Raw genomic sequence first — 25,476 nt, forward strand, 5'->3', positions numbered from 1 at the left:
ATAAAATAAATTTTTGAATATACTTACCCGCTGGTTATATAAATTTAACACCCACCCTCCTCCCCTCTAGAGACTACCTGTGGTATTGCTATGAGGCATGGAAGAACTGGAGTTGGTGTGTTGTTCCACCTGAGCTACCGCTAGGGTGCGGGTGTACACCTGCCGTATCTTCGATAGCGCGAGAATTTGAATTTCTGCCAGGGCGTCAGGGGACTTCAGCCCTTTATATAACCAGCGGGTAAGTATATTCAAAAATTTATTTTATTATGAAAATATCATTTTGGTCCTGCCATCGAGTAGTCCGGCTTGACTAGGCTAGGGTTTTCTGTCTCTTACCCTTGCCGGCAGATAGCCGGCTTTGGTTTTTCAACAGAACCTCAGAGTATTCAGTCTTTTGCTGGCGGCAGAGCAGCAGGCTGAGTAGTCACTCCCCTGCCGGCTTTCAGATGCCAGCATAGGAGGCTATGCCTTCCTAGGCCGCACTTGAAGTGGTTGTATGATGCCGCCACCTTCTCCCCTGCGGTTTAGAAAACTAGTCCTGTGTTGGCAGACCCTAGGCTGAAGAATAAACATTCTTCTGCCGCCTAGGATGGCGCCGACACTGAAACGATGTTTCTCCCCTGTTGAGAGGCGGCGGCAATCCTGCCTCCTCCTCGTAACAGGGGAGAAACATCGTTTCAGTGTCGGCGCCATCCTAGGCGGCAGAAGAATGTCTATTCTATTCTTCAGCCTAGGGTCTGCCAACACAGGACTAGTCTTCTAGACTGCAGGGGAGAAGTTGGCGGCATCATACAACACCATTTCAGCAAACCCTAGGCTAAAGAATAGATATTCTTCTGCCGCCTAGGATGGCGCCGATATCGAAAGAGTTTCTTCCTGCCGCCTTCTTTCACACTTTATATAGGACCCTTTTCCCTGCCCCCTCTGTCCTTTAGCAATGGCCTAGCCATCGCAACCCTGTGGCCGTCGTCCTACAATCTCACAGCTTGCCGGGTAGGTTGTGGGGCCGGCCGGGCTCCTACATAAGCAGCTGTTTAGTCGCTCGGTCTTCCCTTATGAACGCAAGGCCCCGGGAAAAGTTGTGCCGGCTGTAACGCATGCTGGTGGGAGACCCCTGTTCTGTAGAGTGTTCTTCAGTCCTCTCTTGGACTGCCATCCACATACCCGGGACCGGCAATGGTTTTTGTGGTTGGATGGAAGCCTGAATAATACATTCTCCCCTTCCATTTAAACCCTCATTTTGGAGGAAGGCAGTAAGATTAAATACTTACACCCTTAATAATTGTTGACATACATTAATAAGGTAACCCTTCACTCCATGCTTTTTCTCTCTCTGTCAGCTAGTGCCGCCAGGTACCTTCGCCGGTTGGGTCGGTGCTGTCAGGTACTAACCCAGCCGGCAACATGGCGACTGGGCTGGTGCCGCCAGGTACTATCCCTGCCGCCGTGGATCGTGTCGCCAGGTGCTAGCCTAGCCGGCAACATGCCGGCTAAACTACAGTATATGATTATTCAGTAGCCAGTATATTTGCAGTGTAGATTATACTGCAGACAGAAAACTATAGTATATATTATACAGTAGTTATTTTCCAACATACCATGTGTATTCTTGCACAGTCTATTTTTGAGACCAGCCATATATTGAAAGAAAAGATTTCTTTCAACACAGTGAAAGCTGATCAGTTACCATTTACCCCACATTATTAAAACCTTGGAAAAGGTCATTGTTAAGTTACACTTATCTACCCCTTGGGGTTAGAACCCTTCCCTTGGGTTTCCTGAATAGGAAAACTCTAAGACTTTAATTTTTAGGGAGGTCACAGCAATTGGCTAGACAGGAAACACAAGTATGTGTCTTTCCTAGTTCCTTTCTAGCTTGACTATCCTAAGCTATAATGGTTAAAATATTAATAGTAATATTTTACATAATTGTTTATCAGGTGAGATAAACTACCGCATACTCATTTAAATTTCCTCTCTTTACAGGAGGACCAAGTGAAGTGCAAAGTCATCTTCTGCAACGTCAGGAGTAAGGACTTTTGCGGCCATATAGAGTGCAGAGCTCATGCCCCCTGCACTGCTTCTAAGCAAGCTCTTCGGTACTGGGACCCCCAAGACTGCAACATATGCAAGGCCTTGGTTACCGAAGCTTTTGATGACCCCAAGTCAGCGGAACCAAGGGATGCAGCCCGAGAAAAGCTGCATAGATGGGTACGTGGGTTTCAGAAAAACGCAATGGGACCGTACCTTCCTAACGAACGGATGCGCAAACGGAAGCGCAACTTGCTGTTCCCTAAAGCGGGTATGGAAGCTGTCATACCCCAACCTCGACCCGAGATTCCATGCATCCAGATTGCCGTAGAAGCTGAAGTCTCTGAGGCATTTCAAGGCATGGACATCCATCAAGAGGAGAGGATGTCAGAAGTGTCCTCGGTCACGAGGAGGAATCTACGGTGACTCCTGAAGAAGATGAGGAAGTCGATTCGGAGTCCCTTCTGTCGGTACCGGCTCTGGAGCCGTTACCTTCAACATCTTCCGCCCCTCCATCAGATGACATGAGACAGGCACTGGCCAATCTTACGGTGCTGATGGAGAGCCTTCGCAAACAAGGCGAAGAAAGGGAGGCGAAACTTGAAAGACAAATTGCTCAACTCTCCGCCTCCCGTGGGTCTCACAAGAAACTTAGGGTTCAAGACCTCCCAACCTGCTCTGAAACTAATCCCTGGAGGTATGCTGAGTACATGCCAATCACTAATGGCAAACTCTTTATTTCAGAGAAGTTGGGAGCCGTCCCTATCGAAGATGTTCAGTTCTGGCCAAGCTTCAACGCTTACCCAGACTTCTTCATCCGTCTGAAGCTGGAACCAGCATTGAAGGAAAAGACGGAACCCAAGGAGGTCATAGTATTTGACCATGATAAGGCACAGGCTATTTTGGCAAGTAGCCTGAAGCAGGTGGGCTACACTAACTCTAAGGTGTCAGCCCTCAGCAAGAAACATCCTACTTTTCTTGCTCCAGCTTCAATAGCCTTCCCGTTTACATCAAAGGCTCTTAAAGCTGCCGTTAAGGCAAGAGAGGCAGGCAAGCCTTGTCCTACACTCAACGAGTGTAGACCTTTGTCATTAGCCCTGCCCATGGAGGATAAGGATTGGAAGGAAGTCCACCTTACCTTCTCAGTTGGGAAGTTGGAGGCAGATATTTCTGGACGTCAGTTCAACGAAAATCTCCCAAAGCTGTCTGACTTTCTCTTGCATAGGGAGCAAGAAACGAAGGAGAGACTAGCGGCATCTCTATCCCTACAGAACTGTTTAGAGATGACTGCAGGCCTAAATAGTACCCCGGATATGAACATGGTCATGGCCAAGATGCACACGGCTACCTTGTTAAAGGACCTGTACAGCTTTATTAAAGCCAGAAGGGCATGTAGAGAGTTCGTGTTCGCTTCAACAGCGGTAAAACACGAACCCAGGAAGCTGATAGCTTCCAATATCTGGGGTAAGGACCTCTTCCCAAGTGAAGTGGTCAAGAAGGTAGTTGACAAGGCTGCCACAGAGAATAGAAACCTCCAGAAGTGGGGCATTTCAGCTAAGAGGAATTCTTCTCCAGATGAGGGTCCCCAGCTTAAGAAGAAGACCAAGAGACCTAGATTACCCTCTCGGCCTGCCAAACAACAACATCCCACAGTTACCATGACCGCGGTGCCCCAAGTGGTTGCTCAACCTCCAAACATTTACCAGATGGTACCTCAACAGCTGGTTGCCCAGTCACCAGCATTTAACCCTGCCTTTGAGAGACAAACCACTACCTTTCGTCCCAAAGGTAGAGGCTCTAAACGGGGCTCCTCAAAATACCCCCCACGAGGTAAGGGTGATAAGGGAGGACGTGGTCAGGGAGGTAAATCCTCTGGAAGACAGAAGCAATGAGATGCTTTAGGTAGGAGGGAGTCTCCAACAATTTCAGGATCGTTGGACCTACGATCCGTGGGCCCACAGCCTAATCAAGAACAGACTTGGATGGAGCTGGAGCGAGGCTCCACCATCATTTCCTCAATTCTTCCAACACTCCACCCCCGTACTGGAATAATATACCCTAGAACTATTGAGCAAGCGGGTAATAAGGAGGGCAAAGTCCATCAAATTCCAGGGAAGGCTGTTTTGTGTTCCCAAGAAGGACTCAGACAAACTCTGAGTCATTCTTGACTTGTTGCCACTCAACAAGTTCATAGAGAACAACAAGTTCAGGATGTTAACCCTTCAACACATAACAACCTTACTACCAAAAGGGGGGTACACGGTCTCAATAGACCTGGCAGATGCTTACTGGCATATTCCAGTCAATCGCCCTCTCTCCTCCTACCTAGGATTCAGGCTACAGAAGAAAAAGTACGTCTTCAGAGCCATGCCCTTCTGGCTAAACATAGCCCCAAGGATTTTCATGAAGCTTGCAGACGCAGTCGTTCAACAACTACGCCTAGAAGACGTTCAGGTAGCAGCGTACCTGGACGACTGGCTGGTGTGGGCAGCATCCAGGACTGCTTGTATGCAAGCATCCAAGAAAGTGATCCATTTCCTGGAACATCTAGGATTTTAGATCAACTTCAAGAAGTCTCGACTCTCTCTGGCTCAAGAGTTTCAATGGCTGGGAATCCATTGGAACTTGAAGTCACACCATCTCTCCATTCCCCCAGGGAAGAGGAGAGAGATTACAGGATCTGTCAAGAGACTACTAAAATCCGACAGGATCTCAAGACGCCAACAGAAAAGAGTACTGGGCTCTCTCCAGTTTGCATGAGTGACAGACCCAGTGCTAAAAGCACAACTAAAAGATGTGTCAGGAGTCTGGAGAAGATACGCATCAAATGCTCGAAGAGATCAAAGAAGACTGATACCGACCTTACTACGATCACTTCTCAAGCCATGGTCGAAGGCCAAGAAACTAAAGAGGACCGTGCCTCCACCATCAGTCACCATCCACACGGATGCCTCGACGGAAGGATGGAGAGGTTACTCCCATCAACTTAAGGTACAAGGGACCTGGTATTCTCTATTCAAGACCTTCCACATCAACATTTTGGAGGCCATGGCAGTCTTTTTGACGTTGAAGAAACTCTCCCCTCGCAGATCAGCCCACATCAGGTTGATCTTGGACAGCGAAGTGATAATGAAATGTGTGAATCGTCAAGGCTCGAGATCGCCCCAAATCAACCAATTGATCTTGGCCATCTTTCGCTTGGCGGAAAAGAAGAGATGGCATTTTTCAGCAGTTCACCTTCAAGGGTTCCGCAATGTGACAGCGGACGCTCTATCCAGGCTCACGCCGATAAAGTCAGAATGGTCCCTAGACGCAGACTCATTCTCCTTCATCTTGCATCAAGTCCCGGAACTGCAGATCGACCTCTTCACGACGAGCGACAACAAAAAACTACCTCGTTATGTAGCCCCTTACGAGGACCCTCTAGCGGAGGCGTCGGAGGCCATGTCCCTCGACTGGAACAGATGGAACCTCATTTACCTGTTCCCTCTGACCAATCTCTTAATGAAGGTCCTCAACAAGCTGAGATCCTTTCCGGGAACGGCAGCTCTAGTGGCTCCCAAGTGGCAAAAGAGCAACTGGTTCCCTCTGGTATATTGAGAGGAGAGCTGCCACTATTTATTCAGGCATTTCTTTCACGTAGAGTTTTTCAAGTGAGAGTTGGGGAAACACTATCTGAGAGTAAGTGCCAGGAAGAAGGAGTTCCTCAGGGTAGTGTGCTGAGTGTAACCCTTTTTGCACTAGCAATTAATGGGATATCCAAAGCCATTCCCCAGGATGTTCTCTCAACATTATTTGTGGATGATCTCTCAATATCATTTGCTGGCACTAGAATGGCAATGGTTGAGAGAAAAATCCAACACTCTATTGATAAAATTATCCAGTGGGCTGACATGAATGGATTTAAGTTCTCGACAAGTAAAACTACCGTTGTCCATTTTTGTCGTATCCGGGGAGTACATCCAGACCCGGATATATACATTAAAGGTCAACGGATACCATGTGCAAGAGAAGCTAAATTTTTAGGTTTGATATTTGATTGTAGGCTGACATGGGTTTCTCACTTAAAAGCATTAAAAGCTAAATGTGTTGAAGCTCTGAATATCTTAAAAGTATTGTCCCATACATCGTGGGGGGCAGACCGCAATACTATTTTAAAATTATACAAGGCCTTGATTTTTTCCAAAATTAGTTATGGCTGTGAGGTATATTCTTCAGCCACCCCAAGCCGGTTAAAAATATTAGACTCGATACATCATGCAGGTATTAGATTGTCTACTGGAGCTTTTAAAACCTCGCCTATCCCAAGTCTCCTTGTTGATGCTGGAGAGTTACCTCTAGACCTATACCGAATGTCTTCCATTCTTCGGTATTGGTTTAGATTGCAAAGACTCCCTAACTCTCTCGCCTTTCAGACTGCAAGCCTTGTAAGACACGCATCATACTTTGAGTTGCACCCAAAATCTCCTCAACCTTATGGCTTTCGGGTGAAACGATTATTAAATAGTCTGGATTTAATTAGAAATAAGGTACTTCCATTCAAGGTATCACCAACGCCTCCATGGAAGTTACCAGAGATATCTTTTTGTAAATATTTTATTGGAGATAAGAAGAATATGTCAGACCTAGAAGCCAAGTCTCTTTTTAATGAACATGTTAGAGAACATAGAGGATCAACTTTTATCTATACTGATGGCTCCAAATCTGATGCTGGCGTTGGATTTGGAGTACATAGTAATGGTTTTAATTGTAGAGGTGCACTTCCTCTGACCGCTTCCATATTTACTGCCGAACTGTATGGCATATTAACCGCTATTGAGAAAATAGCGTTGGAGAAGGAGGGTAATTTTACAATTTTTAGTGATGCAAGGAGTGTCCTTCAAGCTATGGAAGTTTTTAATTCTAATAACCCTTTAGTTTTAAAGATTTTAGAATGGCTTTTCATAATTGGACGGAGAGGTATAACAGTTCAATTTTGTTGGGTTCCAGCACATGTAGGTGTGTCTGGGAATGAGAAGGCAGATTCACTGGCTAAGGAGGCTGCATCAGAGTTGCTGCCAAGAAGGTATCCCATTCCCTGTGATGATTTCTTACCTGACATCAAGAAATTGGTTTGCAATAAATGGCAACAGCAATGGGATAGTCAAGATGGCAATAAAATGCGAGAGATAACAAATGACATATCTCCTTGGAGGTATAATATGATGCCCCGAAAATGGGAGACGTCTCTTTGTCGTCTCCGTATTGGTCACACTCGGTTTACACACGAGTTTTTGCTGAAGGGCCAACACCAACCATATTGTGACGACTGTGTAGTACCTCTAACAGTAAGGCATTTGTTGACCGAATGCCCCAATTATAACAACTTGCGGAATAGATATTTGTTTGAGGCTCGAGGTGAGGGTGGCAGGTTCATCCTTGCCAAGATTCTTGGAAATGATGTGTCCTACCATGCAAGTGGCATTTTTAGATTTATTTCAGAAGCAGGTCTTCTGAAAAATATTTAACTTTTATTACATTCAACTTTTATGATTTTAATTGAATACTCTTTTATTTTTTATTTTATTTTATCTTTTATTTTTGTATACATAAATTAAATGTTACCGGCGTCAATGACCTCAGATGTCAGGATGCCTGAAAACTTTGAATCAATCAATCAATCCCTCTGGTATGGGAACTGAAGCTGAGGCTGGTCCCTCTTCCGGACCCAGCACTGTCTCAACAGGTCTAAAAGTCAGCTGTCTTCGCTTCATCACAGAGAACCCGAAACCTTCGTCTCATGATTTTCTCGCCTTAGCGGTAAAGAAAAGATTTGGGATCTCAAAAGGCAGTACAGTGGTACCTCTACATACGAATTTAATCCGTTCCACAACCGACTTCGGGTGTAGAAAATGTTCGGACGTAGAAACGAATTTTCCCATAAGAATACATTGAAATAGGATTAATCCGTGGTTGAGCCCAAAAACCTATGATAACTCCTTAATAAATTACTATACATAATTACACATGACAATATGCACTCTAAATTAGATAATAGACATGTAAAAAAGAATAATTATCAAGAAATAATAAATAAGAAACGGGTTTTTAGCGTCACTTTACCTTAGAAAGTCCAGCGCCAGTGTCGGTCTTGCTACGCAGAGAGGAGACGGACGGGCGGCAAGGAGGTAGAGGGTGACTACGATAAACGTACACTACCGTAACTTATTCTAACTTACACTAAGTGAACTTTAACCTAACTTAGCTTATTTATTTTTTTTCATTTTTATATTTTATATTTTTTTTCATATTTTCTTTTTTTCTTTTTGATGATTAATTTTAAAAGTCACTTTCACTCTCTACACTTATAATTGATTGAATTTTTTCTCTTCACTCTTTGCCATTTTCTTTGAACCACTTCCTTCCTCTTCATCACGAGTTTGCTTCGTAGTTTTTTTAAAGAAGCTATCGATAGAAAGTTGCTTGGTACGGCTTTTCAGAATGTTTCGAAAATTAGTAAGGCAAACATCATCAAACTGCGCAACTACACGACAAACCTGCAATTTTTTTGGATGGTATTTGTCGATGAAGTCGACCACGTCTTGATATTTTCCTAACATCTCTTTAATTTGCGCCGAACCTAACACATGTTCTACCTCCTCAATCCCTTCCTCGTCATCACTCATGTGCTCAGACAGAGCATGGAGTTCCTTGAGCTCCTTTGTAGTAAGTTCGTCAGGATGTCTGGCGACGAGTTCCGTGATGTTATCTGCGTCGACCTCCAGACCCATGGACTTGCCAAGGGAGACGATTTCCTCTACGTCTTCCGCTGCACCCACCACGGGATCAGGTTCGGGGTCAAAACCCTCGAAATCTCGGGGAGAAACCGTATCAGGCCACAGCTTTTTCCAGGCAGAATTGAGGGTTCGTCGAGTTAATCCCACCCAAGCCTGATCTATGATCTTCAAGCAGTGCACGATGTTAAAGTGGCTTTTCCAAAATTCACGCAAAGTTAAGTTTGTGCTTTGCGTGACATTAAAGCACTGCTTGAATAGGTGCTTGGTGTAGAGCTTCTTGAAGTTCGAGATGACTTGCTGATCCATGGGCTGGAGGATAAAGGTGGTATTCGGTGGAAGATACAGCACCTTTATGAACTTGAATTCTTCGAAGATATCATTTTCAAGTCCGGGGTGAGGTGAGCGGGTGCATTGTCAAGGCATAGCAGGCACTTTATAGCAGGCACTTTAAAGGCAATTTCTGCACATGAAGATATGTACTTCTTCACAGAAGGACCGAAAACTTGGTTAACCCATTGGACAAAGAACTGCCTAGTGACCCAGGCAGTTGGATCGCCAGAAAACATGAAGCTGGTCCTTATCCACATTGTGTGCCTTAAAGGCCCTAGGGTTCTCGGAATGGTAAACCAGTAAGGGCTTGACTTTAAAGTCCCCGCTAGCGTTGGCACATAGGGCAAGAGTCAACCGATCCTTCATTGGCTTATGCCCAGGAAATTTCTTCTCTTCGGCGGTGATGTAGGTTTGACTGGGCATCTTCTTCCAAAACAGCCTGGTTTCATCACTATTGAACACCTGCTGCTCTAAGTAGCCTTCTTCCTGCACGGTCCTTTCAAAGCTTTTCACAAAGTCAGCTGCAACCTTTGTGTCCGCACTAGCAGCCTCTCCGTGGCGAACAACTGAATGAATCCCGGACCGTTTCTTAAATTTTTCAAACCAGCCATGAGATGCCTTGAAATCGTCTGAGGAAGGTTCGGTTGAATTCTCCCCAGCATCACCCCCAGAGCTCGCTTCCTTCAATTCAGTGAAGATGGCGTGCGCCTTCTCGCAGATGATAGTTTCGGTGATGGTGTCGCCAACAATCTCTCTGTCCTTGATCCAGATTAGCAGAAGTCGTTCCATCTCTTCTATGACAGGGCTACGACGTTTTGAAATGATGGTGATCCCCTTAGAAGGTTTCACTGCTTTAATGGCTTCTTTCTGTTTCAAGATTGTCGAGATCGTCGACATATTTCGGCCATATTTTTTTGCAAGTTCACTCACGCGGACGCCTCGCTCATGCTTTTCAATAATTTCTTGCTTTACTTCTAAAGAAAGAATTTCCTTCTTCCTTTTCTCACCACTACCACTACCACTTGCGAAACTAAGCCTTTTAGGACCCATGCTTTACGTAAAAAACCGTAAAAGGATGTACATAAAAAATCACGATTAGAATACAGTTAATAGCAGAACGCACAGCGCACAACCACACGAAGCCGACCCGAACAGAGGAATTACCCAAGCCACGCTAATTGAGGGTCCCTCCGAGGTCGAAGTGCTGCCTTCTATCGGCGGAAATAAAAAATACATCCGGCGCTATGAGTACCATCTACGCGGACGGGTATTGTTTACTTCGGGTGTCGAAAAAAAATTTGGGTGTAGAGTAGGAACGTGTTCAAATTGTACTTCGCGTGTCAAAAAATTCGGATACAACCGGTACGACGAAAATTGCTTACTTCGTGTGTCGAAATAAAATTCGGGTGTAGAGTTGAAAAATTGCTCGAATTTTACTTCGGATGTTGGAAAATTAGGATGTAGATACGTTCATGTGTAGAGGTTCCACTGTATAGACTTCTTAGAAGAATACAAGTCTAAGTCAACTAGGAGAAAATATGAATCATCTTGGAAAAAGTGGGTTGCTTTCGTCAAAGCAAAAGGACAAAGAAATCTCAATGGACTTCTGTCTGTCCTTCTTTATCCACCTTCATAGACAAGGTCTGGCAGCCAACACAATAACTACATGTAAGTCGGTTCTGACTAGACCTCTGCTATATGCCTTCCAAGTAGACCTGTCGAATGAAATCTTTAACAAGATCCCTAAGGCGTGCGCTAGACTCAGGCCTGCAGCCCCTCCGAAGCCTATTTCATGGTCCTTGGACAAGGTCCTACAATATGCTTCAACAGTGAACAATGAGAATTCCTCTCTGAAGGACTTGACTCAAAAAGTCATTTTCCTGTTCGCTATAGCCTCGGGGGCTAGAGTTAGTGAAATAGTGGCCCTATCCAGAGATGAGGGCCATATTCAGTACACAGAAGTGGGAGAACACTGAATCTTTTTCCTGATCCAACCTTTCTCGCTAAGAACGAGCTACCCACAAAGAGAAGGGGTCCCTGGAGAATCTGCCCTCTGAAGGAAGATGTCTCGCTGTGTCCAGTGGAATGTCTAAAGGTCTATCTTCGAAGAACTTCAGACTTCGGGGAGGGCAGCTCTTTAAAGGAGAAACTTCAGGATCAAACTTATCCCTAAAACAACTGAGGGCGAAGCTCACCTACTTTATTCGCAGAGCGGATCCTGACAGTACACTCGCAGGTCGTGATCCAAGGAAAATTGCTTCATCACTGAACTTTTTTCAGTATATGGACTTTGAGCGTCTTCGCTCGTACACTGGATGGAAGTCATCCAGAGTGTTCTACAAATATTATGCGAAGCAAGTGCACGAATTAAAGCATTACGTGGTGGCGGCAGGTAGTGTATTAAAACCTGTCGTCTAGTGCTGCGATGAACAGTGAATTGATTGGGACTATCAATTTTTCGGGTGAAGGTGTTGACACCTCCCAGTGCAACACTTGTGAAGTGAGCGTCACCATGGTGACACTAAGGACTGTTCAAATTTTTTCAGGTGGAGAAATATACAGATAACACTTGTGCCGTGTGTACTTTACACAGTGTTGATAATATTCAACATTACAAAAAACTATATTAGAAAATTTATTAAATTTTCAAATTCATGTGTGGCACTAATAAAATTTTTCCGTTCCAATATGAAACAAAAATTTTTCTGTATTATGTTAATTCGTATGTTTCCCATTACATATATTAATATACTGTATATATGATACATGTTACTTTATGTTATCATTTATTGCCAATAAATGATTATCAATGTGTATTTGTGTCTTATTTCGCCCTATATTTGATAGTTTTTATATCCTAAATAAAACTGCATATATTATATGTGTGGACATTACATATAGCTGATACTTTTGTTCCTACATGAGATACAAACAATATCTAGTGGGGCTATGTTCCAATACATTATACAAACAGTGAAACTCTTGTATAACTATCTGATGCTATATTCCAACATAATATACAAATCGTGAGACTCTTGTATACTGTATATAGTTGATGTTATGTTGTTCATACATTATATGCAAACCTTGAGACTCCTTTCCTACGTCTAATATGACTCTTCCCTGCAGGGAGCAGGAAGCACTAACATTGTCTATGATTAGTAGTAATGACGTATAACGGTAACGTCATATGTCTTAATGGTCTGGATGTCCATAGGAAATTTTGTCCCAATGTTGAGGCACCTATAAAATCCACAAATACAGTACTTTCTAGTAATTCTCTGGTAAACTTCCATCAGGACGACATGGATTGAGCCTAAAAAATGGATTTTGAGCAAAGCGAAAAATCTATTTTTTGGTGAGGTAACCATGTCGTTCAGGTGGACCCGCCCTCCTTTTCTATAGAATAGGCCTTGGCAGGATCCCTCCTGAAATTACTATATCTGTAGCACCATGCTCAATGCTACAAGGAATAAGTGCTAGCTTGGATACAGCGCCATCTAGATACTCAATAGTTGTACGGGAGGAAAGGTAACCTTGATAACGTCTCCCCTTCTGTTTTGCCACTTTTTCCCCTCGAAGCCTAAACGCTATTCGGGGTGAAGATTTCTATGTGTCGTATCAAGATATACGTCTCCTGATAATATGCGATATCCTTAAGAGAAATTTTAAGGATATTCGCGCCAGGAGTTAGAATTCTGGAGACCTAAAGGTTAATTCTCTGGGAATATCACTGTAGCCAAATATCCCTTAGAAAGCTATCAATAGGAACCTTCCATCAGGACGACATGGCTATCTCACCCAAAAATATTGTGGGGTAAGTTATAAGACTGATTACTATCAGTGTATTGAAGGAGTACTTCCTTTCAATATAGAATTGATCTCAACAATAGACTGTGAAAGGACACAGTTTTCTGTCTGCAGTATATACTATACTCCAAATATACTGGCTACTGTGTAATCATATACTGTAGTTCAGCCGGTATGTTGCTGGCTAGGCTAGCACCTGGCGGCACCAGTCCAACCGGCATGTTGCCGGTTAGGTTAGTACCTGGCGGCACCGATCCAGCTGGCATACCTCCGGCTGGGTTAGTACCTGATGGCACCGGTCCAACCAGCATACTACCGGTTGGGTTAGTACCTGGAGGCACCGGTCCAGCCGGCATGCTGCCAGCTGGGTTAATACCTGGCAGCACTAGCTGACAGAAAGAGAGAAAGCATGGGATGAAGGGCTGCCTTATTAATGTATGTACAGTAAACAAGGGTGTAGGTATATAACCTTACTGCCTTCTTCCCGAATGAGGGTTCAAATGGAAGGGAAGAATTAATCATTCAAGCTTCCATCCAGCCACAAACTCTGTTGCTGGCACCGCCGGATTCAGGGATGCGGAAGGCATTCCAAGGGAGGACTAAAGAACATTCAAAGACAAAGGGGTCTCCCACCGGCAGCCGTCACAGCCGGCACAACCTTTCCCGGAGCCTTGCGTTCGTAGGGGAAAGTCGGAGCGGCAGTATCTCCCCATCTCAGTACCCAGTTGACCCATTGATTGACCCTGTTCTCAGTCAAAAATTCCTAAGTCCTCTCTCCCGAGAGTAGAAAGGTGAACAGTGCCTCACTCCTTTTAGGTGTAGAGAAGTCCTTGTTCTTAATGAAGTACTTGACCATGCCCAACCAATAATCCATCCATGAAATGTATTGCAAAGAGCATTTTGCAACCCATTAGAACTGAACCTGCAAGGTCGACAGTTTGGCCAGAGAAGAGCCTTGGGTCAATGACTCAATGGGTGGATCGAATGGAAGGGGAGAAGGATCATTTTTCACCACCTTATAGTACTTTCTCTGACATACATACAGCAGAGGAAGTAGCATAGAGGAATCCACCTCTCAGAGAGACCATGATGTGCCTGCAACCTGCGCATAAGCTCTCTTTTTCACAGCCTTAAGCCCCCTCGACCAAGGCAAGGCTACCTTGGTGCTAGAGGGTTTTATTGCGTCCAAAAACTGATCCAGTACCGTGTCTTAACTTCAGTCAGGATCTGATCCGGTTCTCCTTGGTTATTAACTTTGCTGATGAAAGAAAGTACCTGTAGAAATATGAAATCGGCATCTCTCTGCTCCATGGGAGAAATTTAGGGGCTGGTGGAATCTGGCAGTGCTCTATCTGAATGTTTGGATCCATCGTGAAATGGTTTTTCCTCCTCTAAGCTAACACCCATAGCAGCCTCGCGTGACTTGGGTTTGCCATCTTGGCTCCTCAATGAAGAATGGGCTCTAAGCGGTGGTCGTCTGTGTCCCGGTCTTACAGAAGCTGACGGACATTCATCCGTAAACCGCCAGTTCTTGGGTACAGTTTTTGCATCCTTCATCTCTCTGGGATGAATATTAAATTCGTCTAGCAAAGAGGAACTCTCCTTCCTCGATGTTTCCGCATGTCTTGCATCCTCGGAAGTATCAGGCAGAATAGGAACCTCTGCCGTTGAAGGGGGAGGTTCTGTCCTGCTGAATTCTATAGGCAAGAGCCTATAATTCTCTATCAAGGACATTTCCTTAAGCAACCTGGATCCCCTACTTGTCCGTGGATTGATCGTATCCCCCTGTGGAGGAATGACGGCCTTTTGGTCCCTCTTTCTTCTTTTGGTCTCGATCGGAATCATACCAAGTCTCTTCTAAGCAGGATCTTAGGTGGTCGGATCCTTGATCTTAGAAGTGATACTCATACCTTGAATACATGGGAGGGACAGGAAGTGGAGGCTGTCTAGCTAGGCTAGATTGCTTAGGGTCTGCCAGAGCATCACTCACTTGTGAGGATTCTAACGGGATATTGAGAATCCCTGGAGAAGGGCCCTTAGGTGGGTGTTTAGCTGGAACTCCAACCGCTTGCCTCACTGCATGCACTAGGTCCTTAAACCAAGAAGTATTTTTTGAGAACGAGATTTCTGGAAGTGCTCCCGTCGCCTGTTTCCGAGGCTTCAGTCCTCGGCTCGCGATTGTAGTCCTGCTCCTATTATCTATGCCAGAGGCCGCTGTCATCCTGTTCTGACCGATTGGCCTTTCCCGACGGCTCAGGTAAGGTAAACACTACCTGTGCACTCTGGTAGTGAGAGGACCGAGTGCGCTCGCTAACCTGTAAGGAGAAATCCCCGTGTGCTGACGAGGAATAGGATGGTAGAGCACGCTGGCTTTTGTGCCCTTTTCAGCTTGGCCAGCTGGAGGTGCGTGCTCGCAAGATGAGAGCTGGAATTTCTCCCTGGCGTATTTGCCTTTCTCAGTTCTCACAGGTAACTGATCTACCAGTGCACACTTGTGAGGGGAATGCGCTCGCTCGCAAAGTGAAAGTTGATAGAGTGCGCTGGCATGCTCGCCTTTCTCAGCTCGTCCAGAGACAAAGTTTAGCAGAGGATCGCACGCAGTGCGTTTAGACAAGCTAGATTTTGCCTTAACCTTAGAACAGGGGTTCGAAGTGAGTAAGTTCTCACGCTCACGACCAGTAGCATCGTGCTCGTAAGGGGTAGTGTGCTTATTTGTCTCAGTCGAATAAGCTCTCCTTCTCTCCTTGCCAGGAAGAAAAACGTGCAATGTTGTGCTTGGCTTGTGCGCAAGAGACTGGTCTGCTTGCTCCTTTACGAATGTGTCGAGGAGAGGAGCTCGGCTGTTCATCGAATCTCTTGCAGGAGAAGGACAAGGAGCTGGGCGCATGCTCGTTAGCAGCAAGGCCGATTCTACCCCTTTTGAGGGAGAATCCTTTGGTGCGGTCTCTTCAGAGTCTGGCCTAGCATAGCGCAAAGTGCTTCGGTGTGCCCGTAGATGGTAAGGAGGAAGAAAAGTGCTAACCGTATCCAAATCTCATCATCCAGCGCCAAAAAGCTGTGCTCCGATGAACTGGAGTGGGGCATAGATAAATTTAACACCTTTCAGCGGAAACCCCGTGGGGAAGACCACTCAGGAGAAAACCGTCCTTTCCGTCCTTCCACTCCTGACTGTACATCGCCTTGCGGGTGAGGAGATTGATGAACATGAGTTGATGGAGGGTTGTCTTCCCTTGGAAGGGTAGACTGTCTAAGATCTGGAGGTGGACCTCCGGGCTGCTCACTTTGTCTCTCCTTCGTCAATGAACTCGGTCAAAAGATCAACTCCGTGAATTGTTTCTGGAAAGTAGCCAATGGTAGTCTCTGGAATCGCAGGATCTCCTGACAAGACACTCCGAGGAGTGATAACCCTCAGCTGTTTCTGCTCACCCCAACGTTTCCCCTACTCAAGTGTGCATGCACACCTAACCGCAAGACTACTTGCAGCTTTTTCTTAGACCGAGAACCTGTCAACCCCAAGGAAGGCCACAATAGGTGACCCATGTCGTCTGACAGACTCCCCTATTATGGTAACCACGCTGCTCCTCTAAGGGAAGCAATGGTGGACCCTGACACGCAAGCATGTCCCTGAATTACCTCTGTGCCGCTCGTACTCAACCGAACCCCCAAGGGAAGCCGATTGAGTCGACGGAGAAAGATAGCGAGACTTCCTTACTTTAGAGATTGACCTCGAAGAGGAAAAATCTCTTTTAGTCTAATTCTTCCAGCGCCTACTAAATCTCAACCATTGGGAGGGCGATCACTCCCTACACTCAGCACAATGAGACTCTTGGGTGAAAGTGTGACCTCAGCATGCGGGACAGAAACCGGGAGGATCGGTCTCCTTAGCTAACATGAAGGTGCTGAATTGGCACCCTTCAGTGCCCAGGCAGGCCAACATAATTTGGAACCTCGCGGGCACTCACACCTGAAAAAGGTAAAATACAGAATGTTTTTAACTTTAGGCCAGTTAAGGAAATTTTGTTTTAGTTTGTTAACGGGGGAGTGAGACACGTCTGCACTCCATTGAGCTGAATGAAAAAGTGGCGGTTAGTCGCTATTGCTGGTGGATTAGCCTTCCCTGATTATCCACTCCGCTAACTAGCGCAGAGTAGTTACACCCTGTAAAAACTTTATCGGTGAGTTTCACCAAACTAAATACTTCTTAAAGAGCATAAGGTTTGTATGTTGTGGTGGAACAAATACAAATTATTTCTGTAAGTTACACTTACCAACTCAACCACCCTGGAAGTCCTAGGTCAAGGTAAAAGTGAAGGTTATTCTGCCTGGCAAGTGGGCGGGACTACCAGTAGCTATAACAACCCAGTTAAAAGTTTAACAGTTGTTCAAGGTATGCTGAAATCATGCTCCTATTAAAGAACTCTATTTTGTATAATTAGAAAAATTACAAATTAATTTCCAAATGTGCAATATTTTCCTATAAGAGATAACACAATAGAACTTGAGTCAATCATCGCAAGAATCTCTTGCAAGATATTGTTTAGCAGCAAGTCATTTCTATTGAGTGACCAATCACTCTACATTGTTGTAGAAGCTTTTAGTTTCAAATCCAATTGAAGAGGTCTTCAACATCAATGTAATGTTTATGTTTATTGTATACAATCTGTAAAGATTTGTTTCTATTTTAGGTAATGAATAGCAGTTCTCATCATGAAATGAGTGATATGACTTCTTCATCCTGTGAAGATACCCAAAAGGAACTGTACATATCCCAAGATATCCCACTAGGTAAATGCAGTGAGTAGCATTGTAAGTGTGTAGGTAACTGATAGATTGATTATTAGCTTATATTTCAAGAAATTTCAGATCAATATTGTATTTCTATGATAAAAAAACAAACCCTTACATTATATTAGGTTTTTAATTTCAATTTGACAACTAGATGCATAGGAAGGTGAGAGAATAGTTCTGCATATGTGGAGGAGAAGGGATTTGCCTCAAGCTGGTTTAAGAACTTTGTTCCTACACAAATACAAACTATTCACTCTTTACTATGGGTATGTTTTCAGCATAGCTGGAATCTAACCATAAACTTTTACAAAGGTGTTAACAACCCTCCTCTACTTAGTAATGGCTAGACCAGCCACCCTGCCACAGGCTCACCCAGTGAGATTCCTCACTTCTTTTTTTGGTGCAGTAGAGTGAAGGCGTGCCATCTCACACACTCAATAACCCTTATATTTACCTGGCCGTAAAACTTAAAATTGTTCCGTAACCGAAATACAAACCACGCTATTTACAAAGGGTATTACTTTTAGCGTAGCTGAAATGGCGAGCCATTAGAATTTAACGAGGGTGTATTACCCCCGCGCTAGTTAGCGGGGGGGGGGGGGGGGTAGGAGAGTGGTAGCTAGCTACCCCTCCTCCCCCTCACACACAGGTGAATACTCACTTTCACTTTTGGCTCGGACTGTGACAGACGTCTCTGTCTTGGTCCTCGCTTGGCAGCCATTGTCTGTTTTGTCTTTACTTAATCGCTTACTTTTCATTTACTCAATATATATGTAAACATGTTTTCATGTTTGTATATATATTTGAGTATAGAAATAAGTAAGTTTCCTTTTCAGATGTGTGTGTGTAGTGTACGATATCTACGTGGAGGCCTCGGCAGTTAGGCCACCACGGCGTATTTTTATGGGTGGCGATCGAGTTTGACTTATGTCTTTCTCTCTCTCTCTCTCTCTTGAGGTCGTTCACCCTTTTACTACGCCCTTGTAGCCTAGCTTCCTTTCCGTGTGGGGGGTTGCTACGCCGTACGTTTGTCTCAATTAGTTATGAATCTAATTGTAGTTGTTTTTTGTTTTTCAGCTTGTAGAACGATTCCTTTCGGGGTTTTCGTTCTTTCTTTAGTGTTCATTCATTTTTAAATTACATAATTACATAGTTACATAATTATAATTGTTATAATTCTGTTTTGGTTACAGCTCTCCTTCCGCGAGTGTAAGTGGTTGTGAGGGCACGTGCCTGTTGTGTAATTCTTGATCCTTTCCCTCGGGATTCCTCTTCGGAGCCTTCCCGGGGGAATGAATGTGTACTAATGATTTTTGTTTTATTTTTTTACAGTTACCGATCTAGTTCGTTTCTGTAATATAGCAACGGTGTGAGCTGTCTGGTTGAGTCCTGGGGATTCGGCTGTTGCTGCCTCCCCCCTTGTATTTTCGTCAGGGGCGTGTCTCCTTCTACTGGTAGTACTCCCGTGACGACGGACAGCTCTCCAGTTCATTTTAGAACACTCAGGAGGCTTGCCTCCTTGGGCGGATAACTTTCCTTCCGAGGGAAGTTTTTCCTGTCCAGGCTTGAGTTTTTCCCCTTTTGGGGGGTTCTTCTCTTGCCTTTTTTTTCGTGCGACTATGCTCTGGGTGCTGAGCGGTTGCACCTGCAGTTTCGCTCAAGGGGCTGGGCAGCTGCAGGAGCTCCTCTTCGGAGGATTGCTCCTTTTAGGTCACTGGCTGACCAGTCTCTTCCACGAAGTGTTTCTCTTTCGTTCGCGAGAGAGTACACTCATAGAGACTCCTCTTCGGAGGTTTCTTCTGTTGCTGTTGCTGTTGCTGTTGGCCTCCCTCGCCGTAAGGCCCACCGTCCGCCTCGTCGTAAGGGCGTCTCATCTCCCTATAAGGGTGCTTGAGGCGCCTTTTTGGATCTCCGTTTGCAGCCTACAACTCCTTTTTCTCGATCTTCCGCCTTGGTGCAGATGGACAGCAGTCTGATCTCGTCTTCCGACGGGCAACGGTCTTCCCGACGGACAACGGTCTTCCCGACGGACAGCGGTCTTCCGACGGACATCAGTCTCCCGGCGGACAACGATCCCTTCGGGGCAAAGGGTTGCCCCCACGGGGGTTCTTCCCTTGCGTGTCAGGGTTTCCCTGCGCGCCCTTCTGCTCATCAGCGCTCTCCTGTTCGTCAGCGCTTTCAAGATGATCTTCTCTGCGGTTCCTGTTGGTTCCTGTTACGCGCCCTGTGCGCCCACGTTCGCCCTCGCGATCTAGAACTTCGGTTCAGGTCGGGGTCAAGGACTCTTCTTCTTTGCGCAGGCTTCCACGCGTAGCCTTCTGCTCGTCAGCGATCATCAGCTCGCCAGCGATCATCAGCTCGTCAGCGATCATCAGCTCGCCAGCGATCTCCGGATCGCCCGTGTGTGTTACAGCCGGCACGCCAACGTTCTCCAACACTTCTGAAGGAATATGGTTCGCCAGCTACTAGCTCACCTGCGCATGCTGATCGCCATCGCGCGACCCTCTACTGCGGATGCTGATCGCCATCGCGCGACCCTCTACTGCGGATGCTGATCGCCATCGCGCGACCCTCAACTGCGGATGCTGATCGCCATCGCGCGACCCTCAACTGCGGATGCTGATCGCCATCGCACGACCCTCAACTGCGGATGCTGATCGCTATCGCGCGACCGCACACCTGCGGATGCTGATCACTATCGCTCAACCCTGCGCATGCTGATCACCATCGCGCGACCCTCAACTGCGTATGCTGTTCGCCATCATGCGATCGCCCACCTGCAGATGCTGTTCGCCATCGCGCGACCGCCAACCTGCGCATGCTGATCGCCATCGCGCGACCCTGGCATGCTGATCACCATCACGCGACCCTGCGCATACTGATCACCATCGCGCGACCCGGCGCATGCTGATCACTGCTCGCGATCGCTCACCTTCGCATACTGCTCGCCAACGCACGATCGCTCACCTGCGCATAGTGCTCGACCATCGCGTCGGCATAACACAACGCGCCATCGCCAACCTGCGCGTTAGCGCGCCCACGTGCCTGCACGTCTATGCTCATGCTCTCCAATGTTCGCCCACGCGCGAACCAACGGTTTTTTTCCATCGCGCAGACGGATGGTGTTCCGTCGCGCGAACCTACAGTGTTTCTTCGCACAAATGTCGGCTTATTTCTTGCAGTATCCATTGCTCGTCTATGGGTTATCGCTCGCCGACCACCAGGAATTCCCGTCGCGCGAGCTCCAGGGCAATTGCGACCACGATTCCCAATGGGGTTTTCGCAGCATGACCAGCCTGGCGAGTTCTTCTGGAGCGTATTTCCAGAACACTGCCTCACCCCGTAAACACAGAGCATGGCACTTGCAAGAATAGGAGAAACTTAAGGGAGATCTGAGCAACACTCCTCTATTCCTGAACCTGGGTTAGCCCTTCCCCGTCATTCCCTGGAAGGATTTTTGGCGGGGGGGCTTTCCGTTTGAGATTTCTCCATCGGACAAGGGGTGACTGCTTACCTCTTCCTCTGGGAGCTTACCAGGTTCTTTCCCTCCTCGGTTACGGCCCGAGGTTTGGTTCAAGGAAGCTACAGGAAGATCAAGGGTACTTTCCTCCTCTCGAGCTCAGGCACCTTGGCCTTTCGTCGTTAAGTATCTAACTTGCGGACAAGCTCGATGTTGTACCATCTGGACGCGCTGACTGAGGGCTTCCTTCGGGTGTCTCATCTGTGGAGGTCGACGACCTCAGACACCCTTCCATCCTTGAGAAGAGTTTGTTTGTGCCCAAGGACAGAGACTTAGACAGCTGCTGTGCGGAGTAAATCGACTTCCGGTTTCACTCCTCCAAGGCGCTTTCTTCCAGACTCTGCAGGGCTCCAGCGCCCTTTTCTTTCAACCACGTCGGCCTAAGTTATCGGCTACGACAACTAGGACAAGGTGTCCAATTGCAGTTTCCTCCTGTCAGGAACAGATGGCACGGGAGACTCCCCCGGGGGGGCATAGTCCTAAAAGGAGTTCACGAACTCTAGGATTGCAGGTTTTTCGCTGGGAGGATGCTTAAGGTTACTCATCCGAATGACAGCTTCCCGATGCCCATTCCCGCACAATCTCTGTGAGTAGCCAAGGATATCGCGCCTGCCGTCTCTGTCAGCGAATTCAGTGTCTCTGAACCTCTATGCCATAGCGTCAGCAGAGTTGCCCGGTTGGGCAGAATGATCCATACCTTAGGCGAAGGTCTTCCTTAGGATCATCGATGGCTTCACCCCCGGCCCCCTCAGTCGATCCTTTCTTGTAAGGAAGGATCTGAGAGGGGATGTCCATAGTCGACCTCTCAGCCCTGATCAAGTTTGTCGAACAAACTTCGGCCAGCGTAGACCAGCAGAATCGATCAGACTGGTAACGAGGCGACAGGACTCCTTAAACCCTGGATCGGAAGGACGGGTACTTTCAGTTTCCATTCCATCCATCTTCCAGGGTGCTCGTGGAATTCAGCCTAGACTGCAAGTATTCCTGCTTATGATGCAGTGTGGCTATCCCGCCGTGGCATAGCAGGTTTGTTTCCCCAGAGAACTCTCCCTGCCTTCCTCTTGGCCGCTCAGGGGCAGGCTTCCGCCTCCTCTGCTGTTTGTAGGGCTGGTCAACTCCGGTAGGCTCGGGTTTCGACCTTCTTCAGCGCCGGGACAAGCTTCCGGATGCTTACCATGAGTGTGGGTTCATGGTATTTTGCTTGGAGCCTTCTCTTCCTCTGCCTCAACATCTGGAGTATCTGGCCATGATATTGAGTCAACCGCCTTACCACATTGGAAACCCCGCTTCTCGTCCGTCCAGCGAGGTTAAGCAACGTCGGTACTTGGATGAGTGACCACCTGGGGACGCCAGATTCTGTTACCACATCCTCCGAGCCTTCCTTTCGGTTGACTGTGGGAAGACTGAGGAGAGTCGCAGTACCTGTTCTCAGTCAAGCAGAGCTTTCAGCCCTACCTTGGAACGTTTCCTAGTTCTTCTTTCCTCATTGACCCGTCTATAGTCCGAACGGTCGCCTCAGGATAAGTTCCATGTGGGGCGATCCAAGTTCCGGTGGCTTCAGGCAATGTTTAACCGGACTCCCTGGCCCTATGGGACCAGCGGAACTATTAGACCTGCAATGGGTGTTGACCTATGGAGCCTCTTGATGGTAGTGGATATTCTCGTCCTTTCCCCACATTCTTGATGCGGTTCTCGGACTCGTCAAAGGAAAGGGGGGGGGGGGGCATGTTCCGGTCCAGGCCTATGGTCAAGACCTGAAGGATACCTCTCCATCATTCAGGCAGGCTTAGGGGCCTTAGTCTGGCCCCTCTTCAGATCCTACAGCTCCTGCCGAGTCGCCCCATTGCGCGTCGACTTCATTCTAACCAGCAGGGGACGCATTTTCACACCTTCACATCTTGCAGTAGAGATACCGGGATGATTGAGATTCTCTCAATACCACCATCGGCTCTCTCATTCCAGGCAGGGAAATGTTTCTCTCAGACTATCCGAGCAGAGCCTCATAGAGAGAGTGTACCTAGGGGTCTTTGACCTTGGGTAACCAGCAAGTGCTGGTCTGGGGGACCTGATCGCGACAGCTTGGAACCTCAAGCTTCCGCTAGTCTTCCCCCCAGTCTCAGACCCCGAGACTCTGGCAAGATGCATTCCGGTGATGGTGGGACAACTTCGACGCCTGCATCTTCCCTCCTTTTGTCTGCGGACAATGGGTCTCAACAAGACCAGGTTGTCTGTCAACCTTTCAATGGGAGAGCTCCACTGGGACTATGCGCAGAACGGTTTCTGGACCCTCTGCTTCCCCTGACGGAACTCCCGGGAGAGCTTCTCCCACGGCGCAGACTACTCAAGCAACCACACTGCGACATCTCTCCCGAACCGGGGCGTCGCTTCGGCTTCATGCCTGGAGACACTACGCTTACGCTTCCTCCTCTAGAAGAGACAACCCGCTACAGTCGCGGTACGGAGGTCGCGTCATCTGCGATAGTCATCCACAGGGGTCTCCCAGGCAAAGTGAAGAGTCTAAGGTGGTTGGTGCCGTGGGAGATATACCTCTTCCCTTGAGGCCTCTTCTCCAGCAATAACGGTCTTATTGCCTTTCGGCGGGAGGAAACTCCTTTCCGCTCTCGGCAATGAAGCCTGTCGCTCAGCCTTTCCCTGACCTTCAGGCTTAAAGGAATAACTTTTTCCTGCCCGCTGGATCTATCCTCGCTCATGCGAAGCTACGATCGTCCCTGCCCTAGTCGGAGGAAGACCTCCAACTTGGAGCATGGCTCGGACTTTTAGTCCTTTAAGAGATCTTCTCAAGACCCTTTTACGACAGGCCTCGGATTGTATTCCGCCTTGGGTCTTCTGCTCACTCTGGCCACGGCCAGTGTGTAAGCAATCTTCTTGGTCTCTTACTACTCCCCCCTTTCTAAGGAAGAGGGGAAGGCAACATTCAGGCTCGCTCCTGAGTTGTTGGCTAGACTCAGAATCTGAGGGTCCCGCCCTTCGGTCCGATTCATTCAAGATTTCGAGTCTCCATTCTGTGTCTGATGTCCCAAGACTTTCTCTTTCTTGCCAGTAAGGAATCGAGAGGTTAGCGCTGGGAACAGCTGCAGTTTGTCCTCAGTTGCAGCCGATTTGGGAACACAAGGAGGACATGGGGGGAGAGTCACCAGTATACCTCTTCAGCCCGGACTCAAGGACATTCATCTCGACCTGTCTTCAGACCCTCCCCCGTCACGTCGCCCTACAGCACGATGTTGGATACATCGCAACGTCCCTCGCCTTCGAGTAATACTACTCTGTGACGCAGGTGCTACAAGCTGGAGTCTGGAAGTGTCTGATGACCTTCGCAGCCCGCTTCCTGCAGGGCGTGACCCACAGGAGTCTCGATACGTTTTCTATCGCTCTGTGGTGGCTACACAACAGCTGGTCTAACCTCAGGCTCCTTTTTGGACAGGTAGCAGAAGGTTGAGGGCATTGTTATCAGGTTTTAGTCTGCATGAACGAAAGAAGTATGTCTGGCCCTTACTTCTTTCTTCATCATCCCCTCTACGGGGAAGCAGCATCCTGGTCTCTGCATAGCTGACCTCGAACCTCTGCAGGTAAACCATGCTTCCTTGTGTTCCGAGTATTGAGTCAATACTGTCGCGTCCCCCATACCCTGACGAGGTGGTATTGGGAACGTCCTAACCCAGAGTTCCTTCTGGAACTCCAGGTCAACTGCCTAGGACGGGTCACACTTCTTCCTTCACACACAAGCTTACGTAGGCCACAGGGTTCCTTGCGGAGCAAGGAACTTGTGAGGTGCAGGGACTCCTTTTCTCGAGTGCGACTCACTCGGATTCTGAGTCCCCGGGTAAAGCCAAAGCCAGTATGGCTGGGGACTTTCCACCCTTCCTAAGGGATAAGTCACCCTTTGTAAATAGCGTGGTTTGTATTTCGGTTACGGAACAAATGACAAATTCGAAGATAATTTGTATTTTTCCTAACCATACAAACCTTAGCTATTTACACATATTTGCCCGCCAGCCCTGTCCCCCAAGACAAGTCCTACCTCTAAGTGAAAGTGAGTATTCACCTTTGTTTCTTTTACAGGTGTCTGATTTTTTAGGACTGCATCTATGAGGGTTTGAGCTGACAAAGCGGGCTGCTTCTGCAGCACGTTCGTGTCTGTTGTGGAGATCGATCCTTGCCGACTTTACCCTGGGTGCAGATGACACTCCTTCACACTGGCTT

The 25,476-nt window shown here is 47.1% G+C and overlaps 1 protein-coding gene across 6 annotated transcripts in view; it reads left to right on the forward strand.

Moving 5' to 3' along the window:
- Positions 1 to 25,476, forward strand: part of LOC137619702 (zinc finger protein ZFP2-like) — a 216,539-nt gene that overhangs the window by 98,835 nt on the left and 92,228 nt on the right. For 2 of the 6 annotated variants that reach the window (XM_068349982.1, XM_068349984.1), the window contains exon 2: positions 17,633 to 17,732. The gene's annotated coding sequence lies outside the window, so the exon portion shown is untranslated. Of the gene's footprint in view, positions 1 to 223; positions 239 to 17,632; positions 17,754 to 25,476 lie in introns of those variants that run through there. The other 4 variants (XM_068349985.1, XM_068349988.1, XM_068349986.1 and 1 more) reach the window with 4 other exon arrangements.

The sequence above is a fragment of the Palaemon carinicauda genome, chromosome 26 (assembly GCF_036898095.1).
Source record: "Palaemon carinicauda isolate YSFRI2023 chromosome 26, ASM3689809v2, whole genome shotgun sequence".
In the NCBI taxonomy this organism is placed as follows: domain Eukaryota; kingdom Metazoa; phylum Arthropoda; class Malacostraca; order Decapoda; family Palaemonidae; genus Palaemon; species Palaemon carinicauda.